The sequence below is a fragment of the Ascaphus truei genome, chromosome 16 (genome assembly GCF_040206685.1).
Source record: "Ascaphus truei isolate aAscTru1 chromosome 16, aAscTru1.hap1, whole genome shotgun sequence".
In the NCBI taxonomy this organism is placed as follows: Eukaryota; Metazoa; Chordata; class Amphibia; order Anura; family Ascaphidae; genus Ascaphus; species Ascaphus truei.
Window position 1 is genome coordinate 8,957,921 of NC_134498.1, and position 6,922 is coordinate 8,964,842.

At 40.8% G+C, this 6,922-nt stretch overlaps 1 long non-coding RNA gene across 1 annotated transcript; it reads right to left on the minus strand.

Moving 5' to 3' along the window:
* Positions 1 to 1,007: 1,007 nt before the first annotated feature.
* LOC142467280 (uncharacterized) lies at positions 1,008 to 5,553 on the minus strand. The gene is made up of 3 exons (XR_012788338.1): positions 5,384 to 5,553; positions 2,118 to 2,155; positions 1,008 to 1,884 (listed from the first exon to the last, which is right to left on the minus strand). It is a non-coding gene; the product is annotated as an uncharacterized LOC142467280 (long non-coding RNA).
* Between the last annotated feature and the right edge of the window lie 1,369 nt (positions 5,554 to 6,922).

Sequence of the window (6,922 nt, forward strand, 5' to 3'; positions counted from 1 at the left end):
CATCAGCCTCTGAGTAGAGCTGATGCAACCTTAGTTAGGGAGGTGGACCAATTCCTCTCACCCTGTTTAGGGGGCGAGGGAAGAGCTAGCCCCACCCTGGGTGCCCTTGACCTGGGGTGGTGGCAGGGACACAGAGACCATCCTGAGGGAGAGCAGTCCTGTGTGGAGGAAGACACCCTGTACCTGATTGATAGTCTTGTTGCTGCTATTCTGCTGCTGTGAATAAAGAGCTGCGGCTGCTTTTAAAGATATACAGTGTGAGACTGGAATCTCTCATCCCCGAGGGGGGGGGGGGGACTCTCTGGAAGGATTCCACCCGTATTCCTGGGGCTCAGAGATGGAGGCGCAGCACCATTACATACATAGTTACATAATAGATGAGGTTGAAAAAAGACGTACGTCCATCAAGTTCAACCTATGCTAAATTCAGACAACAGATACTTAATTCTATATCTATACTTACTTATTGATCCAGAGGAAGGCAAACAAAAAACCCCATTAAGGGGAAAAATTAATTCCTTCCTGACTCCAAGAATTGGCAATCGGATTAATCCCTGGATCAACATCCTTCCCATATATACTTATTTGGTATATCCCTGTATACCTGTCCCATCTAAAAAGATGTCCAACCTTTTTTTGAACAAATCTATTGTATCTGCCATCACAGTCTCCATGGGTAATGAGTTCCACATTTTAACTGCCCTTACTGTAAAGAACCCTTTCCTTTGTTGCTGGTGAAATTTCCTTTCCTCCAACCTTAAGGGATGGCCCCGAGTCCTTTGTACTTGCCTTGGGATGAATAGTTCTTTTGAAAGCTCCTTGTATTGTCCCTGAATATATTTGTATATAGTTATCATATCCCCTCTTAGACGCCTCTTTTCTAATGTAAATAAATCCAATATAGCTAGCCTCTCCTCATAATGATAGAAGAAAAAAGTGAATTGCGCTCTAAAAAATGTGTTAATGTGCTCTTAGTGATATTAATAATATAAATAGGATAACCTGTTTACAATATGAGAGGTTTATGCTGCTGCGCTCGTGGTACCGCTCCACAACCAAACTAGTGCAAAAACAAAGAAAGAGACAGCGCAAAAAACCTCATTGTGCAATATTTAAACAAAATTGTATTGGTAAACTGGTGAGTATCACACGTACATCAATATAGTTAGATTTAAGCAGAACATGTTATGGACATGTTACCAATCTGTGCTCAGGGTACAGGACTTCTAGGTTAGCTGGCTTCTCACAGGTCTCGTGGAACAGCATGCAGGGTACAGCAGTCGTCACCGCAGGGGAACTGCCACTCCAGATGAAGAGAACACTCCGATACCGAGTGTTACGGTGGAAAGTCCTATCAACTGTATCCAGCCCTCTGCACACCAGCTTCAAAACGCCACACGGGGCGGAGGATGATTCGGCTATGTATGCCGCTGCAGGGAACCTCACCGTCAGCCGCTTACTCGGAGAACGCTAGACGCACATCCGTGACGTCATCGGGCGGCGTCAGCGTCGTGCGCGAGTGGGTCACTGCTTGAGGAAGCTAGAAGTCCCAAGAATGTCCCGTATAATGCCCGCTTAAGGTCGCGAGCAATTAGACAATGTATTAGACAATGTATTAAAACATCCAGTATATAGGAATAAATGAATGCGCCCTCAATCCAACGCGTTTCGTGTTTACAACACTTCGTCAGGGAATGGAGGATTAATTCATGGGGGCGCTTCATATACCCACAGATCTCTTATGATTGGCTGCTTATCAAAAAGTCCAGCCTCTCATGTGGGAGGTACAATAAAACACAAGTGTTTCCAAGCAAACATAATTATTTTACATAAAATACACACAATATATTTATTAATCAAACAAAAAACTTTTCGGCGATGTTGCTAAAAATATAAAAAAACACATATTAGTACATAAAATCAAACACTTAATATAATTGTTATTTAAAAAGATCTATAAGGTATATATGAAAGAGGAAAAAAGAAAGAAAAATATATATAGGAGAGGTATAACACCAGTTTTGTGACCTATATAGAGAATACACCTATACTCTAAAATGACAGATTTATAAAATTATTATATTTTAAAACAATAATTTAAAATAATTTAAAATTACTTAGTAAAGGGACCAAACATCGAGTTCTTCATTAAGTCCTAGAGGAGACAGAGTTTGCATTTTATAAATCCACAGACTTTCCTGTTTTGAAAGCATCTTGTCTCTATCTCCCCCACGTCTTCCAATGTTAACAATTTGGATACCAATATACTTCAAAAGACTAGAGTCACAGTTATGTTTATTTTTAAAATGTCTAGAAACACTATGATGTTCTAAACCTAATTTGATGTTTCTAGCGTGCTCTAGTATCCGAATCCTCAAATATCTTTTAGTACGTCCAATATATTGGTACCCACATGGACATTGAAGCAAATAGACTACATGTGTGGATTTGCAAGAAATGCAGTCCTTCACCGTAAAACATTCCTTTGTTGTATTTGAAATGAATTTTTTACGGTCAGTATGGAGCATTTTGCAAGCTTTACATCTACCGCAACTAAAATTGCCCTTAGGTTTTACAGGTAACCAGGTTGTCCCCGATTGTAAATCAATTGGGGGACCAATATCACTGGGTGCCAGATAGTGTTTCAAATTTTTTGCTCTACGGTAGATGAAGCTTGGTGTGGACTGTAGAGACGGGCCAAGGATAGGGTCATTACATAGAATATTCCAGCTATTACCTATAATTTTCTGGATATTTCTACTGACTGAGTTATACTCAGTGACAAAGGGGACTTTAATTACATTGTCAATATTTCTATCCTCTGTCACAATTTTAGTCTTATTTTGTATCAGAAGCGACTCTCTGTCCATGTCATAAACCTTTGCTAGTGATTTAGTAAGGAGGGCCCTATCGTATCCACGTTCAATGAATTTATCAAATAAGAGCACCGATTGGCTCTCAAAATCAGACAATAAACTGCAGTTACGTCTTATACGCATAAACTGGCTCTGTGGGATGTTATCTATCCAGGACCGTTTATGGTTGCTTGTTGATAATATGAAGCTATTTGAGTCCACTTTCTTGAAGAAAGTTTTAGTATTAATTTTCATGTCTATTCTAGACTCTAAATGAAGGTCCAGAAAGTGAATCTCTCTGTCATTAGATTCAGCTGTAAACCTCAAATTGAAAGTGTTTTTATTAAGATATATCTTAAAAAGTTCCAAAGTGTTCTCATCACCCTCCCAAATGCACAGAATATCGTCAATATATCTTTTCCAAACAATTACATGGTTTGAGAAGGGATTATTATGCCATATGTGTTGGTCCTCCCATGATCCCATGTAAATGTTGGCGTAGCTAGGGGCAAAACGTGTCCCCATAGCCGTACCACAATTCTGAATATAATGTTGATTCAGAAAAAGGAAATAATTGTGGGATAGTATAAATTTAATTGCATTGACGATAAACTCACAATTCAGAGGGTGTAATTCTAGATCCTTCATTAGGGTCTCACTGACGGCTTGTAGGCCTTTATCATGGGGAATACAGGTATATAACGACTGGACGTCGAAAGTGGCCCATCTATAGTTTTCTTGCCATTTTATTGTTTTCACTAAATGGAGAACTGCCGTTGTATCTTTTATGTAAGATGGCTGCACTTTTACATATTTCTGTAAAAAAAAAGTCTATATACTCAGACAAATTGGCCGTCAGTGAGCTAATGCCAGAAATTATTGGCCTACCTGGTGGATCAGTCAGTGATTTGTGTATTTTGGGAAGGTGATAGTACACCGGAACCTTTGGAAATTGTGCATATAAAAATTGAAATTCAGCTTTATTAATTACAGTGGATTCAATAGCTTCATCCAAAAGATTTTTTAAATCCTTGAGGTATTCATTTGTAGGATCGTGGGGGAGTTTACCATAGTAAATAGGGTCATGTAATATACGGAATGCTTCCTTTTCATAGTCCCTTCTATTTTGAAGCACTACCCCTCCCCCTTTGTCTGCTTGTCTTATGATTAATTCATTATTGTCCTGTAATTCTTTAAGGGCTAAATGCTCATTGTACTTTAAATTATGTTGAATATCTGTGGACTTAAAGTTTTTTACTAATGATATGAACTCGTTATTGACTATATTAAAAAATGAATCAATAAAACTGCCTTTGCTATTAGCAGGATAAAATCGAGATGGTGTTTTATATTTGTATATTTGTATATAGTTATCATATCCCCTCTTAGACGCCTCTTTTCTAATGTAAATAAATCCCATATAGCTAGCCTCTCCTCATAAGTTAGAATGTCCATCCCCTTTATTAATTTGGTGGCTCTTCTCTGCACTCTCTCTAGTTCCATAATGTCTTTTCTTAGGATTGGTGCCCAAAATTGTACTCCATATTCAAGGTGTGGTCTTACTAATGCTTTGTAAAGGGGCATAATTATGTCTACTTCCCTTCCATCCATTGCCCGTTTGATGCAAGATAAGATCTTGTTTGCCTTTGCAGCTACTGCATGACATTGGGCACTATTGCTAAGCCTGCTGTCTACAAGCACCCCTAAATCCTTCTCCATCAAGGATTCCCCCAATATATCTCCATTTAATTTGTAAGTCGCCTTTTTATTCTTGCATCCCAAATGCATAACCTTATATTTATCTGTATTAAACCTCATTTGCCATTTACCTGCCCACGTTTCCAGTCTCTCCAAGTCCTTCTGAAGAGAAATTTCATCCTGCTCTGATGAGACGGAGGCATTCACCCCAGAAACCTGATCCTGTCATCCCCCATACCATCGCGGGAGACTCAGGCCCCCCTGTTGCCAGCAGGTATGCACCACACTCAGACACGTAGCCAGACCCTAGTACAGAGGAGGGGGGCCCGATCTGCGATTGGCCCAGGGAAGGGGGGCTACATTGGGAATCGATGTTATTTTTCTTCATATTAATGGGTATCCTCAAAGCTAATGATATGCCAAAATGACGTCCATTAGCAAAACTACAATTGTTTCTTCACTTTTTCTGCTTGATCAATAGGGTGACCAGATTTCGAAAATGAAAAACCGGGACACCTTAAAAAATAATTTATTAAACAAATTACATCACGTGACACCCCCCATTGCCATGACAACAAGACACTCTGATGCCCCTGCAGTGTTAGTGTGTATAGAGGTGGGGGCTTTGCTTGGGCCCTTCAACTCTTACAGCCAGGGCATTATTGGCCAGGAATGCCCAGTTCGGAGGGGATTACTACTTCAAAATGTATTTGATTCGTAACAACATCAAAAAACTCTAATACCAATAACTAACAACCACAGACAATGATAATCTAAACCATCAAATAAAATGTCTACGGCCCTTGTTCAAGCATGTTTGCGGTACTTACCAGATAAATCAGTGCCTGCAATCCAAAACTGTATCCGCCTCTACGAGCGTCTGAAAGCAATCCAGCGTTCCTGGTGTGTGGCTGAAGAGGTGAGGGACTCCCTCCTCTCAAACGGAAAAGAAGAGCAAAAAATAGAGTTGGAACATACTGTACCTATCATACAGGGATGAGAGAGAGAGACAGAGAATGAGAGAGAGACAGAGAATGAGAGAGAGACAGAGAATGAGAGACAGAGAATGAGAGACAGAGAATGAGAGAGAGACACAGAGAGAGAGAGACACAGAGAGAGAGAGACAGAGAATGAGAGAGAGACAGAGAGAGGGACATACAGTAGGGAGAGAGAGACACAGAGAGAGAGAGACAGACACAGAGAGAGAGAGAGACAAAAGTAATGTACTGTATAACCATTATACCGTACCCCCTAGTATTCGTGTAATCATTGTCCCACACCCCCTTTTACTCACGCTTTGGCAATACTGAAATGTTCTTTTGACAGAGACACACAGAGACACAGAGAGAAACAGAGACACACAGAGAGAGACAGAGACACAGAGAAAGAGACAGAGACACAGAGAGACACACAGAGAGAGACAGAGACACACAGAGAGAGACAGAGACACACAGAGAGAGACAGAGACACAGAGAGAGAGAGAGAGAGAGAGAGAGAGAGAGAGAGAGACACGGGCCTGCAGCGGGTGCGATTGGGGGCGTGGCAATAAATATTTGGAGGCGTGGCAATAACGTTCCGGCGCGGACGTCACTTCCCTACCTCACATCCCGATCCACCGGCATTTTTTCAGATGCAGCATCTGAAGCACTGTGCAGACAAGAAGAAAAATGCACACAATGCGCACCAGAGATTAAAATATAGTAAATTATTTATTAATAAAACAAGAAATAACCGAGGGGGATCCAACCCCACCTCAGTACTTTCTTCTCGTTGCTATTGCCACACTATACGTCCTGACGCCGGAAGGGAAGTTGGTACGCGACCAAGACGAGACACCGGATTTACAGTGGAACCACAACATACCACAGATTGCTGGAGGACCACACTGCGAGGGGCGCAGCCTATCGAGTTTCCCGGTCATCGTCCAAAGTCTGGAGCTGCGGAGTGACTTCCGGATTACCACGGAGCCCGAGCCTGTCTCACACAATGCTTTTACCAAACGGATGTTTGTGAGTTTGCTATTTTTATCTTGTCCAGGAAATGAAATTGTTAAACCGAATTTACACATGGAGCGGGCGCTTTCTCTTCTTTTTTTTGTTTAGATATCTATCGAGGAGGTGGTTGTTTCCCTGAAGAGAGCTGCCAGGGCTCCAGAGGACGCCCGAATTGGATCCTTTTATGATTGAGTTATAACATAGCTATTAGAGCTAGGTTTCTGGACTTTTATTGTGTTTAGGCATAGAGTTTATTATTATTTTATTACAGCTACTTTTTAGTAATTGCACTGTTATTAATTCTGACCACTAATTCTCACTGCCATTATAATCTCTCTCTAGCCACAACCAAATTGCTATATCAGCTATATTATT